Raw genomic sequence first — 27227 nt, 5'->3', positions numbered from 1 at the left:
TCGTTATGTTGGAGACACTGAAGCCGTGAGAGCGAATAGGGACCAATCCGAAATGCATTCTTAAATAGGCGAAATAAAGAGAACTGTTTTAATCTCGGTCTGTCTCTGTTAATTATCCATAATGAAGAAAGACGTGATAGATATTACTAGTCTGACAATTGGAAGAAGAAACCTTCATTTATAACTATACGCTCTCCAGCCTGACGAAATTGAGTCTGTCTCCTTGAAGTTAACTACCATCCGTTTCCCGAAGGCTTTGTATCATACATTTCTAACCTTTCAAGTTGTTTCGGCCGAGGCACTATTTTCTCTTGATGGCGTCCTTTTCATTTCTAAGGAGTGAGGAAATTGTAGTGTTCTTCTAAAACACTACAATTTTCTCACTCCTTAGAATTCTGTACTTACTACATCGGGCTATCTCCTTATAGATAGAACGGGGGCTTGTGTTATGTGACTAACACGCCGTGTGATACAGAACATTCGGAAAGGATAGATATCTACAAACTGTTCGGGATAAGGACGGCATAAATATAGATAGTCCACTTATGTGCTACTGTAGGCCTATTATTGTACAATTCAGCAAAATCGCTGTAGAGGAAAAATTGCCGTCAACTTTGATGTTATAAACAATGATGTAACGAAATGATGACGTCATCTATGTTTATATCAAAATATATTTTAAATTATCGTCATGTTACTGAACACCGTTTAGTAAAATCGTTATAGAAAGTTTTAATTGGCGTAAATTTGAGCTTTTGTATCATTTTGAATAAAATGCATTTTATAAGCATAAAATGAAGCCGTCAAACTGAATTAGCTCCATGTGAAACCCCTGTGAACTTTAGCCTATAGATCCGGAAGTTTCGCCAGCACCTCACTGATAACGAGAAAGGCTTAAGTTTAAAATTTGAGTTTTCTGGACCCAGTGGTTTCTCTCTCTACGAGCGTCTGCAGATGAAGCTGCCGGATGAGGAAAAACGAGAAGAAAATACCTCTTTTTTTTGCAGACTTTTGCACTTTTCGAATGCTTATATTGATGCAACCGCTTTATACAAAATCTTGAAACTACCTAAGAAAATAATTTTCCTTCGAACGAGACGAGATATTCGAAATTACCACGGGTGTTGGGGGGCGGAAAAATCGAGCCCCGAAAATCGGAAACTCGAATTTCCGTATACGTTGTCAGTTAGTGACTTTATAGCATAGATACCTAAATAAGGGGGAGGCGAAATTTTCCTCCGCCCCGGGCAGCTGACACCCACGCTACGCCACTGCCCCCCCACACAGTCTAACATCCACACATATCGAAAAAACCTCGAATCTTTTGCATACCTCGAAATTTCAAGGTGTCCCGAGTCCAAAAATGTAAAAATTTGGGAGGGGTCATTTTTTTACCGAGCGCTACACTTTTCCTCTGTTATACAGTCGACCCCCCTATAATTACGGTCCCTATAATTACGATTCCTATAAAACTACGAAAAAATATACGTATTTTGAAAATGTTGAGTCGGATTAGTGTAGAATCGATTAATTTTATGGAAGAAAACCTTTCAATCAGTCGTAGTCCGTAAACTTGACACGTGTCGGGCTGTGATTGGAACGACTTGTAAGAAATCGGATTCCTAATAAATTGGAACGTATCTATATCTTATAGGGGGGTCGACTGCATATAACAGCCGAAAAAGTAAAAATTATCGAATACTTATTTATATATTACTTAGAGAAGTCTTTTAGCTTTGGAATAAAATGTTTCTACGCTCTATCTTTATTAGAACTCTATTTATTGAATCTTTTATTCTGAGGTCACGTGATGATATCAGAATTTCCGGGTCTCTTTCGGTAACAAATCCGCCCCTGGTCGGAGTCGGAGTTGGAGTCGATAGATTTTTACGCGACTCCACAGCCCTGCTCGTATCTCTCATGCCATGATATTTTATTTCCTAAGAATTTTATTTTACTTACAACGCGACAATTTTGCTTTCGGAGGAATGCTACATTTATTTCCAAATTTTGTCATTGTAGACCCATAAATTCCCACCGTAACAGTTAATGCTACCAAAGTAACAGTTAATTTTTTAACATTGTACAAGAATTGTACACGTTTTTTTCTCTATCCCCCTATAGACGGGACATACGAAATCGTAATATCACTGGTTTAACATTGAAATCCGTAAGTAATATAAGATGGGAATGCAGAATAAAAATATCAAATATTTTAATAATTTTTTTAAAACTCCTATCAACTATACAGAACTATCATAAAAACATACCAGTAAATTCTTATCGGTTGGGTTATGTTCTAAATCTACCCACGATTCGCATAATCGGGCGAGTGCGGCCAAATATCTAGCAGGCAGGCCGCTAACAGCCCAGACCTGTCCTGGATAGAATCATTGAAAGCGTTATATGTGTGTAGCTTCCACCAGCTAAACCGGGTGAGGTTGGTGCTCTGTAAAACGCATGCATATAATCTGGCTGTTTAAAAGCTGATTCAGTTTCGACAGTACAGCGCTTCCATTCCGCCACTGATATTCGATTATACAATAGCAATCTTATCGTTTTTTTCACATGTTAAAACAGAAATTTATAATAAGATACATAATGCGGTTATAATATGATATTAATTTTAGTTAATCCAAAATACGTTAAAATATGAAAATAATCGCGCCATATATCTATATTTATTTTTTAGAAAATACAAGGGAAGCGGCGCTTCCACCGCTTCCAATGACGGCACGTCACTGCAGTACAGTCGACCCCCCTATAACGCGGTAGATACGTTACGCTTTAGAAGAATTTCGCGTTGTAGGAATCCTCAAATACATGAGCCAATCACAGCCCGGCACGTGTTCAGTTACGGACTACGGCTATTTGAAAGGTTTTCTTCCATAAAATTAATTGATTCTAGACTAATTTCACTCAACATTACCAAAACACGTATAATTTTTTGGGAATAATCTGTATAAACTATGCCAGCGATTCCCAACCTGTGGTACGCGTACCCCTAGGGGTACGCGATAGATTGTTTAGGGGTACAGAAAAACGTTAGTTAATATAACCGAAAAATAATATATTATGTATCACAAACTAATAGAATTAAAAATTATTAGGTAAAAAATGTTCCTTGCAACAATCATGGGCGTAGCCAGAGATTTGTTATGGGGGGGCCTAGTGGAGGCCAACCTGACACAAAATTGAATTATTTGAAATTATTGTTCATTATTGGGCACAGAGCAAGCCGTTCACCCTTTTTTAGTATTCAAAACTTTTATTTTAGCTTTAGGTTTTTACAAATCGGCTCAAAACTTTTTCGGCTGTGATTTCCTGGGGGGCACCAGGTTCTCTGGGAGGGGCCGTGCCCCCCAGGCTCTCCCCTAGCTACGCCCATGGCAACAATCACAACTTTATTATGCATTTTTTCATTTAGTTTTTTTTTTTCTTTAATTTAATTAAAGTTACAATATGTAAAATTAACATTACGGGTACTCACTAAATTTCTTAAATGAGGGGTACAATCTAGAGATAGGACATGTCACGGGGTACGCTAATGACAAAAGGTTGGGAACCACTGAACTATGCTATAAACAAAATATCTTAGTCTGTGTAGAAAATTTTCAAATTGCAGTCCACTTATACTGTATATTTATTTACTTTTAATATACATATTTCTCTCCTCTGTTTTCAACATCTAAAACGTATGTACATGTATCGTACGTAATATACTGTATATTATTTTGTTTAACGATGTAAATACAATCGAACCCCGTTTATATGTTTTTCGAGGAAAATGAAGAAATTACTGTGTAAGTGAGAAAATGATGCAAGTAAAACTACTCCTCAAGTGGAGAGAGACATTAATTAATGCTGTATAATACTCCTGAACGGAAAAGTGAAACAGTAAAATTTCGTAAAGTTGCGTCTCCATTTTGACCGAAAATTTTTAAACTTTTTTTTTAAATTACGTTCAAACGCCTTTTTTTTATTAATTATATTTTTTCCATGTAAGAAGTAGTATTGACAGTAAAATTTAAATCTGTTAGGCTAATCCGAAATATTTTATAATATAAAACCAATTATAATTATTTTAGTTTATTTTTAATATCAGAAAAATAATTTTAGAAATTAATTTTAATTTATTATATTAAACATATGAGTTATAAATTATTAATAATACTAATTCATTATTAATCAGCTAATAACCATAGAAAAAAATGTTACTAGTTAGAATCAACTGGTGGCTGGCAACACGACACGAAGTTGTTGCTGTCATGTGACGAGTTGGGTGTATGGTCTTTCCGAAGTTCTTTTCAAACATTTTCAATTTATTATGCTTCTTGTATTTTTATTTTTCCTTTAGAAAAGTGCATTTTATTAATATCGTACTTAATATTTAACGAAAATCTGTTTCGCCTTCTTTCCAATAAGAAATAGGTAAGCTGCACGTGAAAGTAATCATCATCGTAACTATTACAGATAAATATCTTGTGATATTCAGTAAGTCCAGGTCGTATCTCATATTACAGCATGTATAATTGATTATATCCTTTAAAGTTTAAAATTTAAATAAAATTTTGGTATGATTTATATCTTCAGATAAAGAATTTCTATTTTTTAAGTTAAGGTGTACAAATAGTAAATTTCCTTGTTTTATAGTAAACAAAATAATTTACTTTTCATTTAGTTACTTTATATAGAGCTTACAATGCTATATTTTATTATTAATTTTGCATTAAATTCAGTTATTGAATTTTTAATATAAAATTTTCTATATTAATAGATTAAATTGCTACATTGCATCTAATTTTAATATATTAGCTGGGTTACGGCTGAAGTTTTCATCTCTAAAACACAAACGTTGAGTGTCGCTTTGTAAGCGGCGCTTGACATTTGACGTTCATGTTTTAGAGATGAAAACTTCGGCTGCAACCTTGCTATCATTACATAATTATTTATAAAATATAATGACTTTACAATGCTGATGGCATTTCACTTTGCAGGTGATATCGTATGAGTCAGCAAGATAAAGCATTATGTATTGTTATCAAATTTTTTCAAAAATTTAGAAAAAGATGGAGAATATAGCTGTAATTAAACATGTAGGTTATATATATATTTAATGTACCACTCCTACTTGCTGCTTTTGGATTGATATAACAGCATCATTATAAATATCCAATTTAAAATTTATCAGTTTGAAAGTATTGTAATTCTAGTATATTTTTGAAGCTTTCACAAACTTAATTAAACACACATGTTTAACTAGTGTAAACAGTAACTGGACAACATTGACATGAAATACTTAACCTTTAGTATTTAGCATTTAATTTCTGTATAAACATTTTAGCTAATTAAATTAGTAAAAAAAATGTTTGCTTATGTAAAAAATTACATGCTTTATATTAAAGGTTTAGTTTCTTAAGTATTTATTTAGTTATATTTAAACTTTTAGCTGTATTAAAATGGCTTTAATACAGCTGAATAAGCAAGCCAGTGACAATTTGTAATAAAATGGGCTCTTTCACTGGCTTGCTTTTCCAGCTGTGTCAAATTTGCTTCACTAGATAGCATGCTAACATATCAAAGTGATGTCATTAAAGGCATCTAGGTAAATCAAAGTTATTAACAAAGAATAAGAAGTGATTTATATGACTGATTTTGCCTATATTTTCTTATTAAAAAAATAATTATTAAGGTATTTTATGCATCAGTAACTTTATTAACAGAGCACAGATCTCAAAATTTAATTTTCAAAGAAGTATTCTCTAAATACCAAACACATGTATTTTTTTTAATTTTATTTAAAAAAACTAAATGTAAAGAATCCATTAGATTTTTGTTTACACTAAATGTTTTCATACCTAATCTGAAAATAGTTTGTAGAAATGTGAACTTGAAATAGAGTTTTTTTTTTTATTGATATAATACAAGTCGACCCCCCTATAACACTGTTGATTTTTCCGTTTTATATGAATTCCGTGTTGCATGAGTCACTTAGATTTTACAAATACATGAGCTGTTCACAGCCTGGCACATGTATTTGTAAAATCTAAGTGGCTCGTACAACACGGAATTCATATAAAACGGAATAATCAACAGTGTTATAGGGGGGTCGACTGTAATCTATTTTTTAAATTTTGTATATAATATAAACAAAATACCATTGTAAGTAGTAATGTTATTTTTTTAATATTTTACAATTAAATTAAAACATGAGCATTAAGCCATAATTAATTACATTTCTGCTTTAAATACATAATTAAAAAATATTTAAAGTAGAAAAATAATTTATTTATTTTTATTAATTATTAATCATTATTAGCATAAAGGACACCCTGTTATTCAGGGGCTAAGCATTTACAAATATTAAAATATTTTGTGAACAATGTACTGTTAATTTTACACCATTAATTATTTCCTGGAGTTTACGCTTTTAAGTAGTGTGATTGAATTAGTCATTTCCATACAAATTCTTAAATTCTGTTTATTATTTAATAGTTACATCTTCCTTCACAATTTTAATTACAAAATTATATAAATTGTACAATTCCTCCTTTAAAAGTTCATTTAAATTTTCTGTGAAGTCTTGGATTATGCTTTGCTTGATTATATGAGTTATTCCGGAAAAAATAATTTATTTTAATCATTGAAAATATATTTAAATAAAATCATATTCCAAACGATTTATTTTGATTTTGAAATTGTTTATATTGATAAAGCTTATGAGTTTAGATTGAGAAAATTGATTTGTCTGTTATGCAGAGATTACATTTTATATAATTTAATTTTCTTCTGAAAATTAAATTATAAAAACTAGTTTTAGGATTCTTAAACTTAAATAATCGGTATAGTAACAGTCAATACTTAGTTCTTATTTATTCTTAGATTAAAATTCTGGATTATTTCGTTTTGACCTAACCTCATAATTTATCTGATTTCTTATTTTGATTATCATCAGTAAATAACATTAAATCATATTGAATTTTAGTGTTTAAACTGTTTGTTTAATACTATTGGATGTGTGTTCTATATATTTAGCATTTAGCTAATTTTATGGTCCTTTCTTGATAAATATCTAAATTAGTATTAACAGAGATAAAACTGAAAATAAGAATTACTTAATTATTTGTCTATCTTTTAATTATAAAACTTTGAAAGTCGTAATACAGTAAATTACAAAAAATAAACAAATATGCAATGAACTATCAAAACCACTTTCTGTTGCTGAGAAACATTTTTATTAAACAAACACAAACATTTTCAATCTAATGCAATAGCCATTTTCAGGTGTAACCAAATTTGAATGCCTTTTCAAAATGGAACATTTTAACAAAGGAATGCTCAAACTCTCATATTTAATAAAACATTTCTCAGCAACAGAAAGTTGTTTTGATAGTTCATTAAGTATAAAAAGCTGAGTTTAATTAGTGGTTTTTGGCAAACATGTAAGTTTTTATCTAACTTTTTAAATATTAAATTTTTTTATATACTACACAAAAATTTTAAGCTATAACTTAAAATAACTAATAACTAGGATATTGCATGACTGTTGTATTGCAGTAGAATTGAGGCATAAATGGAAAGAAAGAGGCTATCCTTGTACTTGCTGGGCCTGTCCATGTCCAGCAAGTTTAAGGATTGTCAAAAGAAACAGTGAACCTTGTAACTCCAGCAATATGTTTAATAAATCATATTTTTGACCTAATACTATAGGCTTTTCTCAGTGAAGTAACCAATTAAAATAATTTGTTAAATGTTTGTTTTATTTTAAATGGTGTACTTCACTGAGCCTTAGGTTATTAGGATTATTAGATTGAAAACATTATGATTTATTAAATGTACTGCTGGAGTTACAGGGTGCACACTCTCTTAACATGTGTATCAAGGAGCATCATTATTCTATCCAAAAGGTCCTGTCGACTACAGCATTAACAACATTTGCAACTAAAAGTGATGTACAAGTATGTATCAATGAAACAAGTCTAATAACCCAATAATTAAGAACTGGACCAATCTAAACATCTGGAGAAACTCTAAATTTACAAAGTTGTTTTTCAGAACACTGCAATAAATTTGAGATGCTGAGACATTCTCTAAAGCAGTGTTCCGCAACTTTTTTCTACTTTCAGTTTACCGTGTTGAGTCATGGCACACCAAAATGTTATTCCCCTCAAAAAACGTATGATATGATACTATTAATAGAATTACGTAATGCCACTAACCTATTATTATTGTTATTAAACAGACATCAATACCTGTGAGCAAATTTTTTTTACATATAATTTCTTAGAATACATAAAAATACGTGGCTTGTAATAAAGAATAAACAAACATCATCTTATTTCATCAGTGCTGTGGCAGAGAATGAAATACAAGCATAAGAAACACAACAACTGTGATAAAAATATATAAATAAAATTTGAAATTAACAGAATATGTAAAAGTTCATGTCACACCTTTCACCATGTGACGGCACATCAGTGTGCCATGGCACACTGATGTGTCGTCCATTTGTGGCCAACCAGTGTATTCCATTTTATTTAAAGTTACATANCTGTGATAAAAATATATAAATAAAATTTGAAATTAACAGAATATGTAAAAGTTCATGTCACACCTTTCACCATGTGACGGCACATCAGTGTGCCATGGCACACTGATGTGTCGTCCATTTGTGGCCAACCAGTGTATTCCATTTTATTTAAAGTTACATATGAATTTTCATATATATGTTTGATTGCTATATTAACCTGATGATGACAATTTAAAACTTGTTGAAAAATGTTTTTGTTGTTGTTTAGTAAATTTCAGGATATTTGTTTCATTGTTGGTGTTTACTGTTTGGTATTACTGGTATTGTTTCATTATTTATAACTAAATCCAGTTTTTTAAGTAGTGAATAATTATTGTGACAGTGACTATATTCATTGCATGGAATGGCCAGCAAGATCTCCAGACATAAATCCCATAGAACATGGTTCTTCAAGATGCACTTGTTCAAGAGTGGACTCTGTTCTTAACAGAGCTGATAATATTAAAACATGCGTGAATAATTACAATGCAGAATGTTTGTATGCAGGAGGGAACCATAAGCCATATTAATGATTTTCTGTGCAAAAAGATTTGTGAAAATGATTAGTACTTTTTCTTGTTTTGATTTAACATAATTTAGACTAAATTCTTGTTTTTAAGTTGTTTTGTTATATAAAGAATATTATTCTCTGCTTGTGCATTAAGTTCCATGCAAATCTGATCAGTAGTTCCTGAGTTATAGGCTAAATTAATGGTTATGCTGTTTTTTAATCTGGATTGATGATAATGGCAATATTAAATATATTTATATCTGCCTATAAAAAATTCTTTTAGTATACTCTTGAGAATCTGGAACACTTTAACAATAAGCAACTCAACACCTTTCATACTCTTTCCAGCAAAATATGTTAATGAAACGAATGTTTTCATTCTCTTAAAGGGACTTCAGGTTTGTTTGCCTGGAAAGAATACCAAAAAGGTTGAGTTGCTGTTTTGAAAGATTTTCAGTATCTCTTAGTTAATAAGCAGATGACATTTAAAAGTAGTAATCCAATAATTGAAATTTTGGCAATACATTTTTAATACTAAAAATGTTGAATTTAATTTTATTCTGTTAATGCTTAATCCTTTGATTTAGAGTTTCATTGTGTATCTGTAAATGCTTAATTAACTAATTTCATACCTAAATAAAATTTTAATTTTCAAATAAATTCAAAAGTAAATGTAAATAAAATGAAATGATTTAATTCCTGTAATTATAAACTAAGTGTAATAGAGAATGCAGTAGACTTTTAGGTGGAGCTGTGTTTAGCCTGCCAGTCCACACCTGTACAATAAGTGTAATAAAACAGCATGATAATGTTATATCTTAACACGCTGTGTTAGATGATATTGTTGATGAGTCATTAGAAAAATATTATAAACATAGCTCAGAAATGTTTAATTTATGATTTTATATTTATGTATAATTATATGTTAATATATATAATTATACACACACATTGTGTGTGTGTGTGTGTATACATATGTTCAGTACAGTGTTTTTCATAAGTCACATACATGCCATAGGAGATTGTGCAGAGAAGCATCAGTTGATTATAGGCAAAGCATCGTGGGCAAGTGTATAGTATGTGTATTGGTTATATGATGCATCATTTTACATCTACAATACTATCAAATGGAAATTAGTTGCACAAAATTCATAAATATGGTCAAATCTATAACATACAAGTATGTAGGTTGTGAGGATTGAACTTGTTCTGTTTAATGCACAAACATCACTGATTTTTTATTATTGTTAGGTTTAATTTTGTTTAAATAAAACTAAAAATAACATTAAAAACTGGTAATGTGTTGTGTTCTTGCTGTCATCTGAATATCTAATATTAAAAAAACAAGTTGAATTCTTGCAGTATACCTGGTTTTGAGTTACAGAACTATGCAGCTGGGATTACATATTAAATTATATAAATTATATAATCATTAATTGAAAGTGATTTGACCACACACTGAAATTTTGTGCAGTTAGTTTCCATTTGACAGTATTGTAGATGCATAATATAATTTGTACACTGCACCTGATACTTTTTCTCCACAATCTCCTAAGGCAGTGGTCCCCAACCCCCGGGCCGCGGACCGGTACCGGTCCGTGGATCAAATGGTACCGGGCCGCCCAAGGAACATTAAATTACTGGTATTTCCATTTTATTTACTATGGTATATTTCTCTCGGGTTTGTGCGACTTTTAATGGACGATGGAACAACAGAATAAACTGGACATAAGAAACACACTTCGGGTGTCATTGTCTCCTATTACCCCCAGATGGAACCGTCTTGTTGCAAAGAAACAAGCTCAGGGTTCTCATTGATTTAACGTTTATTTTTTTGTGTAACTATATTTTATTTTGAAGGCATGTTTAAATACAATTAAATTAAAATTATTAAATTAAATCAATCTAAAATATAAACAATCAACGTCCCCCCTCAGTGGGCCGCGGTAAAATATCAAACGTTGACCGGTCCGCGGCGATAAAAAGGTTGGGGACCGCTGTCCTAAGGCATGTGACTTATGGGCAAAATCATGTAACGTGCATGTGTGTGTACTTGAGTTGGTTTGAGGTTTATGGAATATATGATTAAAACCTTTGCAGAAATATGATATTTTATTTTAGGGAAAAAATCTTAAAACTTTATTACTTTTCAATGATATCATCATTAATGTTTTATCTTCATTTTGCAGTATGTATATAAAACGGGATTTTATTCACCATGTGACGGCACATCAGTGTGCCATGGCACACTGATGTGTCGTCCATTTGTGGCCAACCAGTGTATTCCATTTTATTTAAAGTTACATATGAATTTTCATATATATGTTTGATTGCTATATTAACCTGATGATGACAATTTAAAACTTGTTGAAAAATGTTTTTGTTGTTGTTTAGTAAATTTCAGGATATTTGTTTCATTGTTGGTGTTTACTGTTTGGTATTACTGGTATTGTTTCATTATTTATAACTAAATCCAGTTTTTTAAGTAGTGAATAATTATTGTGACAGTGACTATATTCATTGCATGGAATGGCCAGCAAGATCTCCAGACATAAATCCCATAGAACATGGTTCTTCAAGATGCACTTGTTCAAGAGTGGACTCTGTTCTTAACAGAGCTGATAATATTAAAACATGCGTGAATAATTACAATGCAGAATGTTTGTATGCAGGAGGGAACCATAAGCCATATTAATGATTTTCTGTGCAAAAAGATTTGTGAAAATGATTAGTACTTTTTCTTGTTTTGATTTAACATAATTTAGACTAAATTCTTGTTTTTAAGTTGTTTTGTTATATAAAGAATATTATTCTCTGCTTGTGCATTAAGTTCCATGCAAATCTGATCAGTAGTTCCTGAGTTATAGGCTAAATTAATGGTTATGCTGTTTTTTAATCTGGATTGATGATAATGGCAATATTAAATATATTTATATCTGCCTATAAAAAATTCTTTTAGTATACTCTTGAGAATCTGGAACACTTTAACAATAAGCAACTCAACACCTTTCATACTCTTTCCAGCAAAATATGTTAATGAAACGAATGTTTTCATTCTCTTAAAGGGACTTCAGGTTTGTTTGCCTGGAAAGAATACCAAAAAGGTTGAGTTGCTGTTTTGAAAGATTTTCAGTATCTCTTAGTTAATAAGCAGATGACATTTAAAAGTAGTAATCCAATAATTGAAATTTTGGCAATACATTTTTAATACTAAAAATGTTGAATTTAATTTTATTCTGTTAATGCTTAATCCTTTGATTTAGAGTTTCATTGTGTATCTGTNGCTTTGTCTGTCATTTTTAAACAGCGGATTTTAGGCAAATGCCTATTTTTCCCTTAGCATATACATGGCTAAGATTTTCTAACTACTACAGTGAACATTTCTTTGATATCAGAAAACTTCTGGCCACTTTAGCAGACAATGCAGTTTGTGTAACTAAAGCCAAGAAAATTTTGAATGACATTTATGTTCAGAACAAGTTGATGTACGTACATCAAGTGTTATTTCACATTCATTGCAGATACTATTACTGTTCTTGAAAGTAGTGGGAAACCTATATATGAACAAATTGATCTCCTCAACAGAGCAAAACAGAAACTTTGTGATGCACCAGGCGCTGCTACAAAAAAAAGTGAAGAGAGAGTTGAAAGCAGTGCTTCAAAAGAGACTTGGATTAAAGTTCTCTGCTGATATTTTGGCAGAAAAGAAGAGCAAAACTGAAAGTGAATTCCCAGTTCATCTTCTTCCAAGGTTGAATTATGATTACATACTCTTTCTCTGCATATAAATTAATTTTCAGTGACAAACGTTGCAACTTTTCTATTGAAAATTTGGAAAAAGTACTTGTAATATATTATGAAGCTAACTATGGGAAACAGAACGAATAAAAATTGCAAAGATAATTGTTTGTGTACTTTTGTGTTTGCATCATTCTGAATACGTGCATTTTTGTTTGGAATACATATGTTAAATAAAAAATTCATCATCCTGATAAGTAGGTTAATTGTTTGTTGTGCAAATTTTGACCACCTATTTTTTTGTTTATAAAGCCTAAATGAAGCAATTTAAGAGCTTATTTTAAGTGCCTAAAATGCCACTTTTAAGGGCCTATATGTCTGCTGTCTAGTGATAACAAAATGTAAAATTTTATGAAACATCTTGCAACTTAAATATTTTATTGCAAATATTATTTGCAAATGACAATTTTGCATTTGCACAGCTGTTAAGTTCATTTGTTGTTGTTATATTTGATGTTTAATATTAATATCTTATTAGAGAATTTTCCATCGTAATTTCTCTAATAACTAACAGTTTCATATTAGTATGCTGATAATAGTAATTTGTATAATTTTATAATTATTATTTTATTGACTTCTTTTTGGTTTGTATTTATAGTGATAATTTAAAGGACTTAAAATAAATGACTAAATTGCAAAAATGAATCCAACTCGCTACTGTTGTCTGAGCTAATACAATAATTAACAAATTTAGAATATTTGAGAGTAAAAAACTTCATTTTAAATTCTTCTAATTGATTATTTAATTTGTCAGATATAATTCATTTCTTTTGTTTTAAATGTTTAGATGTTATGTGAAACATTAATAAAATTTTAAATGAATTGAAGTTAGAAGTTACTCAAAATTTAAGTTCTATTTTAGATAAGAGCATATTTAAATGCAATAAAATTATTAATATATGTTTTTAGATATCAGTATTATTTAAACATCTACTTTTTGAATAATGAATTTTATCATAATTATTAATCAAAAATTTTAGTGTATCATAAAAAAATGTTCTACATGTATGTGTCTACATATAAAATAATTTTTTTTATATAGAAACAAGGTTTTTTAAACAGATGAAAATACAAAATACAGTATACAGTAAGACCTTGCTTAATGCTGATTCGATATAAAGCGGTCTGCTCGAAGCCTAAAAAAAGAGCTCAAAATTTACTCTAATTTAAATTATTGCGGCATTTCATTGATTCGTATATAATACGATTATTTACAAACACAAACCAATCAACAGAAGGTGGCAAAAAGGTGTGCTTTCTTTAAATCTATGTTTGTTTGGTGCAATTTTGGAAAAAATATAACATTATGAATGCCATAAGAAATAGTGACTTCTCTTGGCAAGAATTAACTGATAAATGCACGAATGAAGTGTGGAAGAAGTTATGGCTAAAGGTATCCAAGAATTCTTGACGAGAAGAGCCTATTGCTGTATCGTTAGGTTGACCAAAGTCAACCTAATCGATATAGCAGGACTAAGAGATATAGACGAGCATGATATTGAGGAGTTATTGTAGGTTTATGGTGAGAGCCTTACCAACGATGACTTTCAAGAAGTGGCAGAACATGGAATTCATGTGGAACTGGAAAATAGAGATTCTGAAAACGGAGAACCCAAAAAATTTCTCTATAGATTTCCTTAGTAAAAGTTTGGTAAGATAACCAAAATTGTTGATGAAATTATAGCAAATGATGCAGATTTTGAAAGGAGTGCAAAAGCAAAACGAGGCATTTTCAATGCGATCTTCCGCTACTGACATTTGCTTAAGGAAAGAAAAAAGTGACAAATGAAACTTCATGACTTTATCGCAAAAGAACAAGAATTTCAGAAAAGTCAGGACCTTCGTCACAAAAATGAACTTTACATTTCTGTGTGCATATGTTTGTGTTATTTAACATATATTATTATACAAATTAATATAAAAATAACTTAAAGTAAAATTTGTTGATTTTTGTTGCGTGTTTCCCTATCCCTAGTTACTCTATGTTAAAATTACCTCATTTAATGCTGTTTTGCTTAGCATTTTGTTGTCTATGAATGCATCCCCGCATTAAGCGGGGTCTTACTGTATATTTATCATGAATTTATATCTTTAAGAAGCAGTTTATATACTTCTCAAATGGATTCAAAAATTCAGAATTTAATTTTATGCACCTGCATTATTTGTCCAAATATAAAGTAATGCATCTGCATTACTTTATATTTTGGATGGAGATAAGAACAATAAATTTTTTTCATTTCATTATATTTTGACTTCTTTTCATTTACACTAAATTATAAATTAAAACAGAAATTATTGTTATTTTATTGTTCCTAGTATTTAAAGTTATTTGTATAAATTTATTTGACAGAATCACATTCAAAACTGTTGCAAATAAGAAGGATTGAGTGTATAATATTTTTGTATTATATGTACAGTACCAGAAGTTGGTTCTATGTCTTTTGTACAGTACATATATCTTGGAGTGGTGTGTATATTAGTGTATAACATTGTTTGTAAATTTTTATTCAGTGGAGGAGATTGAGAAATATTTATAATTCTATCTGTATAAAATTTATAATAAAAATAATTGAGGAAACATTTTTTAAATGTAGAATTCATGCTTGTTTAAATTTTGTTTATTTACATGAATGTGTATACAGTACAAGATTACGGTATCCCTGATTAATGTGGGATTTGATCAACATGCAAAATTAATTGTAGCAATCCCTTTATATACATGGTAGAAGTTTTGATTTACACGGCTGTCTTTACTTAACGTAGATACTGTATTTTGATTAACACGATTTTGATATATGAAGTAGGATCAAGGGATTAATTAATCTTCTTAATCAAGGAATACCTGTATTTATTTATGCTACAAATTCATGATGTGTTTTTTGATTATACAATACTTAAAAGAATATATAATTTTATTATGTCAGTTGTTATATAAAAAATAAATTTAAATATTTAATTAAAGTAATTAATATTTAGATTAACTTTAATATCTTTATTAAGCTATATGAATAAATGAATAATATATGTACAGTACATCCATTCAAAAAAATATTTTGTTTTGTAATATCATATAATTGCTACATCTGCATTTATGAGAATTTTATGAGTGAACATATTGTTTAAGTTCAGCAGTAATTGTCTTCTAAATTATTGATGCAATTTAGTTGAAAATTTCAAGTAAATATTACAAAGTGAGAAATTTATAAGTTGTTTTTTTATGCATTCAGTATATTTAAAATTAAAATTGTTAACAATTTTAATAATTAAATTAATTTTAATTTTTAAAATTATTTTTGAAAAAATAAAAAAAATTGAAATTGTAAAGTGTTTTGTTAAATTTAATTGTGCTATAGATTATAAATTACTTAATCATATGAAGTTGTTTCAAATTGCAACTCAATAAATTTAATAAACTGTATACCTATAAATTCCCACTGTTGTTTATTTGTGTGTGTTTGTCTGTCTTTCCTTAGTTGACATTAGTTCTTAATTGACATTCATTTACTATAAATCAGTGGTTGGCAACCACTTCACAGACCACTAAAATCACAATTTTGAATCCTGTGGACCANACAATTCCGGGTTACAATTTTTACACAATACTCTCCAGCTGAAATTAGTACTGTAATGTCTTGCACCTGTATATCAAACTTTTCCGTTAGCAACAGAGTAGTGCTTGTCATCTATCTAACTCCTTTCAGGTAATAAAATTTGAATTGAACTAACATGACTTTCGGTTTGTATCAGAAGTTCGTATATACTTAATCAGGGCCTACTGTCCCTAATCTTTCCAGATCTGGCCTAAACAAGGACGACACAAAATTGCGAAGCGTCCTTATTAATCCAGAAATTTTCGGGACGATTTGTTCTGGATATATCGAACTTCGTCCTACCACCAGGCCAGTCCTTCATCATTATTATTCATCATCGGTTTAGCAAGATCTTCGTTATGGAACTGACTAAAGCCATGACGCACATGAATTTTTTTTAAATATTAGGTAGTCAGTTAATTATAACTAACAATAATGAAATAATAATTAAAACTCTGGTTTTTACATCGAAACCGAAACTTAATCTAAAATTTAAAATAAAACTAAAATTATTTAATTAATTAATGTAAATTACAATTAAAATTTAAATCAAATTAAATGAAACATATTTCGGAAAATGTGGATAAAATACTTTTGTCCGCCTTGATTGATTCGGTTATATTTCATCCAGGCACATTTGAGCCTATTTATAGCATACTTTTGTAAAGTGATGGTTTCGTTCGGTTGACGGTGACTGAACATTTTGCTTTTACTTTTAATATATATATATATATATATATATAATGGATATAGATAATATTATATTGCGTTTGTAGGCATTTTTATGCATTAAATACAGCTAAAAAAGATAAAAACAAGGCATTGTTTTGTGGGTCAGGAATGAATTAATCATTTTACATTATTTCTTACGGGAAAATTTGTTTAGGTTTGAAAACAAATTGGTTTTCAAAGAACTTCCAGGAATGAATTAAGTTCAAAAACTTGTGGTTTGACTTTATTAGCTACTAGCATCCCCGTTGCAGCCTGCCCGCTTTTATACAGTATACATATAGAACTTAGAAAATTTGAACTAATTGTTCATTAATTATTTTTGAGTGATCAATGTGTAGTATTGCAGTAGAGTATTGCAAAATATCAAAAAATAAAATCATAAAACTTCTGAATAAGTTATATTGATGTGAAACCTAAAAAATTCCTCGCTACACGCATTTGATTCTGAGTCGAACGAATTCGTTGCCCTTCCAGTCTTTGCTGTAGAAGTGTAGATTCACGTTGTCTATAATTATGAACTGTTTCTTCCTATTCGTGCTCTTGCAGCTCTCGGCATTATTTATCAATCAGTTTCAAAAATATTCACCAATAACTATTTTGAATATTTTGTACAATTACCTGCAGAAACGATTCAAAAACCCTCCATAGGTACACATACTGCCGTCTAGCATGATGACGTCACTTTTTTAATTCCTCAAAGATTTTGCTAATTAACTAATTATAATTTAATGTCAGTTCTTCAAATATAATAGTAAACTTCAATAATAGACTTTTCTTATAGACAGTGTGTGTCTCCATCTAGTGGAGAGAGAGAGAAATAGACAGACAAAAATCCGTTGCAATTTTATTTAATTAATAAAAAATCTGTAGGTTTGATTAATGGTAAACATTCCAGGAATCATAAAGATGCTACAGTTAAAGTTTGGTAACGATTTGTTCAGTAGTTTTCACGGTTAGTGGTCACAAACGAAAAATACGTTCTCTCTTTATATAGTAGTATAAATATGTTGAAAATTTTAATTAATGTTTATGTAATGTTAAACCATGATTTAAAGACATTTAGATGTGATAGAATTTCATATTTAAAAGTAATTTCTGATAATTTATAGATTTCGTATTTGAAATATTATTTAAATCACAACATATATTAAATTTTTCTTTTTTTGGATATCTCTGAAAGTTGGGATTGACATTTGGAAATTAGCTACTTGTGCCAGCTACCTTATTCTATAACAAAAATTGCAGAATACGTAAATCATAAGCATTAGATTTGAATTTTCATTGACAGAATTGGAGTTATGTATAAGCTATAGCTTAATAACTTAGAGCCTTATTCTGTTCTCAAAGATTGTACAAATTGCCCATTATTATCTGGTGAAGGAGTAAGAGCCTCTTGTATGTTATAGCATAGAGTCTCAAGAAGTTTAAATCTGGCTATATTTGTTGAGCTGTATTGTAAATATTAAAATGCATTACAGTAGAACCTCAAATATTCAAGGTTATGTGGACCAATGCTACAAGTTGTTCAAAGCTGGAAATATTCAGTGAACAGTCAGTTCAAAAGTGTAGAATATGAAATAGACCTGTAAACTAGATCAAAAGTGTTTATTTTAATAAAATAGTGCTGGAAGATGTAAGGAAAGTTTGATGTAGATTAATGATTGATTTTACCTTTGATAACTGAAAATGTGGATAAAATGGACTGCCAATGCCATTTTGGATTAAAAGTTACAAATATATAAATATCATTTTTAAGCCTCTTTTTTATACCTTAGTGCAGTGGTTCTCAACCGGGGGTACATGTACCCCTAGGGGTACGTGTACCACAGGTTGGGAATCGCTGCCTTAGTGAATTTAATCATATAGAACTACAACAATTTTTATATTATTTATTATATAACTAGTGTATGTATGATAGTTTTAAGAATAAAAATATGTATTATTGTAATTAATTTTAATATGAATGGTTTGTTTCACATTAAAGTTAATGATTAAAGGTAACAGAAAAAATTTTTTTGTAATATGTTATTGTTTTAAACTTTCTATTATGAATTACAGTAATGGTGTATATACTTAAGATACTGTACATATCTTTATTTAAATACTGTACTTTTGTATGGACATTGATAATCATGTATCTATTTGAAATTAGATTAGTTAAATATTGAAAAAAATTAACAGAAGATAAAACTGTAGATATGTAAAATTCTATAGGGTTTCATACAGAGGAATCCTAGCTAGTAAATAGTATTTATATAAACTGACTTGATCATAAGCCATATAGGCTAGTCATTTCTGTGATGTTGATTATAAAAAAACTTTTTGTATATGTATAAATATATCATTGTGTAAAATGAATATTCTTCTCCCTTCATCCTGAATGATTGAGACTTTAATATTACTAAAGAAACAGTTTAAATTTATATCATTAATCCAATTTTTAAAAGAAAATTGTAATATAATTAAGAAATAATACATTATTTAAAACAAAGTTTTCTTCATTTTTTTATTTCAAAAAGTTTAAAAATGTTTAAAATTTCTTTGTATGCTTGAACTTTGCAACAAATTACCATTTAGTTATCAATAAATCTTCTATATGTATAATAATTTAATTTTTAATTTTTTTTCTTGATTTGATTAATATATTAATACATAGATTAATTAAGTACAAAATATGAAAGTATTATACTTTATGAATTGACAAATTTTGTTTTTAAATAAATAAAAAATATACATTAAAAATATAATTGATTAAATTTATATATTTAGCAATAATGTAATTGTATAATTCTTTCTATAGAAGATTTAAAAAAATTAATCTCGTTGTACTGAATTTTAATGCTAATTAAGAAGACCAAAACTTTCCATAATCCATTATGTATTTTTTTTTCTCTAAATCAAAACTAATGCTTTAAACCTAATTCATTTCTTCATGATCAACCTGAGATTGGCCTACAAATTACATTATACACATTTTAATTTTGATTAAAAAAACATGCTGGATAAAGGTTTATGGAAGAATATCCTTGTTAAATAGAACTTTTAAGAAATATTTGATACAGTCGACCTCCCTATAACACTGTTGATAATTCTGTTTTATATGAATTCCACGTTGTATGAGTCGCTTAGATTTTACAAATATGCGAGCCTTTCACAGCCTGGCACACGTATTTGTAAAACCTAAGTGACTCGTACAACGTGGAATTCATATAAAACGGAATTATCAACAGTGTTATAGGGGGTCGACTGTATTCTCAATTTTACTTTTATATTTTTTTTGTTGTACATTTAAAAATATAATTTATTAGTAATACATATGTAGCTTATAATAAACTTTACTAGGTTTGCTTTGTTTTTTATAGAAATTTTGATATTTATATTAATTTTAAATTGTTATAATAACTAATTATACATTTATTATATATAAAAATATTGTGCCTGATCCATTAAAGTAACTGTGTTCTAAATTTATATGACATTATATGTAAAGTGCATGTTTTACTGTAGAAACAAAAAAAAAACCTTTCTCTGAAATCATTGGAGAGATAATTTCTTTACTTTTATCAGTTATTAAAATATTTTTTGTTACCTTTACATATATTTAAGGTCTAATCTTTCATAGAAAAATATATAAAGGAAGATGTACTTTATTAATACAGTTATCACTAATTTTTTTTAAGTTAAATTTATCTATACAGTAATACCTCGACTTACGCTACCCCGACTTACGCAAACCCGGAGTTANACTGTACATATCTTTATTTAAATACTGTACTTTTGTATGGACATTGATAATCATGTATCTATTTGAAATTAGATTAGTTAAATATTGAAAAAAATTAACAGAAGATAAAACTGTAGATATGTAAAATTCTATAGGGTTTCATACAGAGGAATCCTAGCTAGTAAATAGTATTTATATAAACTGACTTGATCATAAGCCATATAGGCTAGTCATTTCTGTGATGTTGATTATAAAAAAACTTTTTGTATATGTATAAATATATCATTGTGTAAAATGAATATTCTTCTCCCTTCATCCTGAATGATTGAGACTTTAATATTACTAAAGAAACAGTTTAAATTTATATCATTAATCCAATTTTTAAAAGAAAATTGTAATATAATTAAGAAATAATACATTATTTAAAACAAAGTTTTCTTCATTTTTTTATTTCAAAAAGTTTAAAAATGTTTAAAATTTCTTTGTATGCTTGAACTTTGCAACAAATTACCATTTAGTTATCAATAAATCTTCTATATGTATAATAATTTAATTTTTAATTTTTTTTCTTGATTTGATTAATATATTAATACATAGATTAATTAAGTACAAAATATGAAAGTATTATACTTTATGAATTGACAAATTTTGTTTTTAAATAAATAAAAAATATACATTAAAAATATAATTGATTAAATTTATATATTTAGCAATAATGTAATTGTATAATTCTTTCTATAGAAGATTTAAAAAAATTAATCTCGTTGTACTGAATTTTAATGCTAATTAAGAAGACCAAAACTTTCCATAATCCATTATGTATTTTTTTTTCTCTAAATCAAAACTAATGCTTTAAACCTAATTCATTTCTTCATGATCAACCTGAGATTGGCCTACAAATTACATTATACACATTTTAATTTTGATTAAAAAAACATGCTGGATAAAGGTTTATGGAAGAATATCCTTGTTAAATAGAACTTTTAAGAAATATTTGATACAGTCGACCTCCCTATAACACTGTTGATAATTCTGTTTTATATGAATTCCACGTTGTATGAGTCGCTTAGATTTTACAAATATGCGAGCCTTTCACAGCCTGGCACACGTATTTGTAAAACCTAAGTGACTCGTACAACGTGGAATTCATATAAAACGGAATTATCAACAGTGTTATAGGGGGTCGACTGTATTCTCAATTTTACTTTTATATTTTTTTTGTTGTACATTTAAAAATATAATTTATTAGTAATACATATGTAGCTTATAATAAACTTTACTAGGTTTGCTTTGTTTTTTATAGAAATTTTGATATTTATATTAATTTTAAATTGTTATAATAACTAATTATACATTTATTATATATAAAAATATTGTGCCTGATCCATTAAAGTAACTGTGTTCTAAATTTATATGACATTATATGTAAAGTGCATGTTTTACTGTAGAAACAAAAAAAAAACCTTTCTCTGAAATCATTGGAGAGATAATTTCTTTACTTTTATCAGTTATTAAAATATTTTTTGTTACCTTTACATATATTTAAGGTCTAATCTTTCATAGAAAAATATATAAAGGAAGATGTACTTTATTAATACAGTTATCACTAATTTTTTTTAAGTTAAATTTATCTATACAGTAATACCTCGACTTACGCTACCCCGACTTACGCAAACCCGGAGTTACGCGATTTTCAAATCTCGTCGATTCGTCTTTTGTTTGAGCGCCACGCAACCCTAGATTACTCACTCCCCGCACACTATTGTTCAGCTTACATGTTCGGACGTGTCGTGCGGAATCGACACATAGCTACAATTTATTTTGTGTTATTTATTTCTGTGTTTGTTATATCTACGGAGACTTAAGAGACTCTATGTGGTGATTTCTTGTAACCGTGAACGAATCAAAAGATGAGATAAGATTAAGGAGAACATTTATTAGCTTACATACATTTCACTTGGATTTTACATAAATTGTGAAATTATACCCCGACTTACGCGGTTATCGCTCGGTCCCACCTATCGCATAAGTTCGGGGTATTACTGTATTTTGTTCTTGAAAAATTATATAAAGATATCATATTCTAATGAAAGCTAGTTAAACTTTATATTCTTTGAAATTATTTGAGTTGTGATGTTTTTAAATAAGAAAAAAATTATAACATTAATAATTTAAAATAATATAATATAAAATTTTATTATTTATATATTTGCTGCAATTTATTTTTTTGAATAATTCTGAAATTATTAATTAGTATAGACTTAATAGAAGTGCAAGTCTATTTGACATTTAAAATTTCATTATATTTTTTGTTTGCTTATTTTATAAACAACTTACTTTATACAAGTATGATCTAATATTCTTTAATCAAAAATTTATAACATTTGAATTTGAATAAGAAACTTATTAAAAATGTGTGTTTATTATTAACTATTATTATTAGTTAGTTTATATTGTTAAGCATGTATGTGTATATATATATATACAGTAATACCCCAAACTTATGCGATAGGTCGGACCGAGCGATAACCGCGAAAGTCGAATTCGCGTAACTCGGGGTATAATTTCGCAATTTGTGTAAAATCCAAGTCGGATGTATGTAAGCTAATAAATGCTCACGTTAATCTTATCTCGTCTTTTGATTTGTTCACGGTTACAAGAAATCACAACATAGTCTCTCAAGTCTCCGTAGATATAACAAACACAGAAATAAATAACACAAAATAAATTGTAGCTATGTGTCGATTCCGCGCTACACGTCCGAACATGTAAGCTGAACAATAGTGTGGGGGAGTGAGTAATCAAAAGTTACATGGCGCTCAAACAAAAGACGAATCAATGAGATTTGAAAATCGTGTAACTCCGGGTTCGCGTAAGTCGGGGTAGCATAAGTCGAGGTATTACTGTACTGTATTATATTCTAATATTCAATTGAATTATTCTTCTACTTGATTAAATATAATCATCAAATATAAAAATAAGTCAATTGTACAGTAGTGTTCACTTATAACAAACCTGCTTATAATGAACTCTTGACTATAATAAACCCATTTTATAAGTACAAATGAAAAAACCATAAGAGCAACGTTATTTTTATCCAAGGAACAACAAACCCATATATAATGAAAAATATTTGGATTTAAAAAATGAAATTTATTGCTTATAACAGATTATGCATAGAAAGAATTCTCTCAAGTTATTACTAGGGTTTTTAAATAACTTTTTTCCTATAACATAATGGGATTGACGTGAAAGGGTTAAACAAAAGGAAAGGTCATGATTTAAAATGACCTAATATAGGAAATGTTGCTTAATTTGGGCATTTTTGCCTTTAATTAACTAATTTCAATGCACACATTTATTTACTTAATTTTTTATCACAAATATAAATTTTTATACTCTACCAGTTTTCTTACTTCACCAAGGTATTTTCTGAGGTTTATCTACCAGCTTATTAACAATGAACTTAGAAATTTACACTGTCGAGAATTTTCATTTGTTATCATATGCTGTTTTTTTAATTTTAAATGTTATTTCTTATCTGTTATTGACAGTTAAATGATTTTGTTTGATTTTCCACCCATTTAACGTTTGGAAATTGAAAATATGCTTTTCATTGGCTAGAAAATTTCAACTGTAAATACAGTATAATAAACTTTCCAAAGTCTGATACATTGATACCAAACAATTGCTGTAATTAATTAGGCTATAAATTTATTATTATTAATGATTAGATATTAATTGTTATTAGAGTTAGACATTAGGCACCATCTCTTATTTAAATTAATAATAATAATTTTTAATAATGTATTAAGTAATTTAGAACCATCTAGAAGAAAAGAACTAGCCTGGAGCAGGACTTGAACCTGAAAACTCTGCACAGTAAGTCTCTACTTACTGTGTGTTTCTTCCAGATGGTTCTAAATTATTTAATAAATTATTAAAAATTAATCAGTCTATAAATTTGCTATTTATAGCCTGATTAATTACAGCGATTGTTTTGTTGAGTGTAAATGCAGTTTTTCAAATTTGAATTTCAAAACCAAACTGTCACAGAATTTAAAATGTATGCTGTTATTTGTTAGAAAAATTCCATTCACTGATGTTGGTTATAAAGAGTAACGAATTGCATGTAATCTTGAGGCATATTGACTCTTGCCATTTGCTAAGTCAGAATTACAAAGTACTATGCATCACTTAAGAGTCATCCTTGTGAAATATGATGATTCTTAAATGATAACCACAAACATAAGTCATTTATATTACAGACTAAATATAAAATTATTAAAAAGTTTGAAAGTGAAAGCAAAATGGATTATGTAAAGAAATGAATATAACTAAATTAACTGTTGCTACCATTCAGAAGGAAAAAGGCAAAATAGTTGAGTTTTGAATGTAATAATTTTAATGCTAAAAAGCTTAGAAAATCAGTGTATGAATTAGATCAAGTATTGTTAAAATGGTTTTCTCAACAGAGGCTTAAAAACATGACTATTAGTGATGCTATATTGTAGTCAAAAGTAGAAGAGTTAGGAAGAAAATTTGAAAAGAGTACGGAGTTTAAATGCAGAAGAAGTTGGATTGAGAGATTTAAACAAAAAGACAATATTGGAAGCTGAAAAATTTTTGTAGAAGCAGCTGCAGTAAACATGGATGTGGTATAGGACTGGTTGCAAAATAAGTGGCCAAAAATTAGAGAAAATTTCCAAGATTGTGATATCTTTAAAGCAGATGAAATGAGACTTTAATAAGCTTAAACCAAAAACACTAAAATTTAAAGGAGAAAGCTGTGCAGGAGGAAAGTTATCTAAAGGAAGAATTATTGTTCTACTAGCAGCAAATTTTATGGGAATGAAAAAGAGAAAATTGTTTGTAATTGGTAAATTTGAAAAATTCAAGATTTTTCAAAAATTGACAGATACCAGTAAACTACAAATCTAACCAAAGAACTTGGATGACCTGTGACATTTTCTGTGGCAAACTGCAAGAATGGGATGAAGAACAGAAGTAAGAAACAAAAAATTTTATTATTNCATTTGAAATTTGCCGACTAGAACGGTCGGTTAACCGATGTGATGGTTGATTGGGCGTCGGATAATCGATGCTCTACTGTATATACAATAAATATAATAACTATAACTATATAACTATTGTATTAATAAAGTAATTGTGGTCTTGCTTTTGAAATCAAAACAATTTCATTAAAATTATTATTGCCTTACTGTCCTTATTTAATTTCTTATTATATATTTTGTCAACATGAACATTAATCATTAACAGGACAATTATACTGGTGTTCATGCTGCCCAATACAAGTTCAAAACTACAGACTTTAGATCAAGGGGTTAAAGAACAGCTATCAGCAAAATCTTCTTTTGAAAATGGTAACTTCTATAGATAATAGCAAAGAATTGTTTTCTATAAAATTGTTTGATGCAATAAACTTCATCCATATTACATGACAAAATGTATCAATACAAACAGTAAATTGTTTTCGACATGCTGGCTTTTTACAAACTAATGAAGAAGAGTTAAATTCAGATGATGGCATTTTGATTAATGAACTTTTGAAAAGTGAATTTACAAATGATGAAACAAAAGGTGTTTGAGATGTGTTCTCTCTGCAGTTACTGGATGCATTTTCTGACTACAATTTTGAAGAATATGTCAGGGTTGATGACAGTGTTATTAGCAGGGAACTTTTGACTATTGATGACAATATAGCTTCAGTATCTTCCAAAAATAATGAAATTAGTGAGAATGAAGATGACAATACAACATATTAGACAGTGTCAACATTCCAATAATGCCACAAAATACTCCACAAAATATTTTAAATAGTTTTGCTGAGATGGAACTATATATTATAGAATGCTATGCAACTAGCAAAAATCAACAAACAAAAATAAGAGAGATTTTAAGTAACAATGTGCATTTATATTGTTTTAATGGGCAACTTCTTATGTAATAATTTGTTATATTTTATCTTTCAGACATTAAACTTTAGTTTTTCAAAATTAGACTATGTTTTATTTCTTATCTGATATGACAAACAGTGGTCACAACAAACCAGTTTTGAAGATCCGTACAGGTTCGTTATAAGCAAATACTACTGTATATTNATAATGCCATGCTTAAAAGTTTTAATCATAGTTTTATATTATTTAATTAAAAATATAGGTTCTGGATCTCAAATTATTAGTGTTTTGCCCCTGTATATTGTAAGTTTTTCATGGATAAAGTTCTGCCGATCATTTATGTAACTTCGTTGTGGGGAAATTATTTGAACTGAAATCACGTTAC

At 28.8% G+C, this 27227-nt stretch overlaps 1 protein-coding gene across 3 annotated transcripts in view; it reads left to right on the top strand.

The window, feature by feature from the left end:
• Positions 1–4239: 4239 nt before the first annotated feature.
• The window catches only part of LOC111619740 (protein GDAP2 homolog), an 84093-nt gene continuing 61105 nt past the window's right edge, over positions 4240–27227 (top strand). The window contains exon 1 of one of the 3 annotated variants that reach the window (XM_023361549.1): positions 4240–4431. The gene's annotated coding sequence lies outside the window, so the exon portion shown is untranslated. Of the gene's footprint in view, positions 4495–26994; positions 27016–27227 lie in introns of those variants that run through there. The other 2 variants (XM_023361550.1, XM_023361551.1) reach the window with 2 other exon arrangements.

Source organism: Centruroides sculpturatus, unplaced genomic scaffold (assembly GCF_000671375.1).
Source record: "Centruroides sculpturatus isolate CEXI.00-Female unplaced genomic scaffold, Cexi_2.0 scaffold88, whole genome shotgun sequence".
Classification (NCBI taxonomy): domain Eukaryota; kingdom Metazoa; phylum Arthropoda; class Arachnida; order Scorpiones; family Buthidae; genus Centruroides; species Centruroides sculpturatus.
The sequence above is the reverse complement of the archived record's forward strand: the minus strand, read 5'-3'. Positions and strand labels throughout refer to the sequence as shown.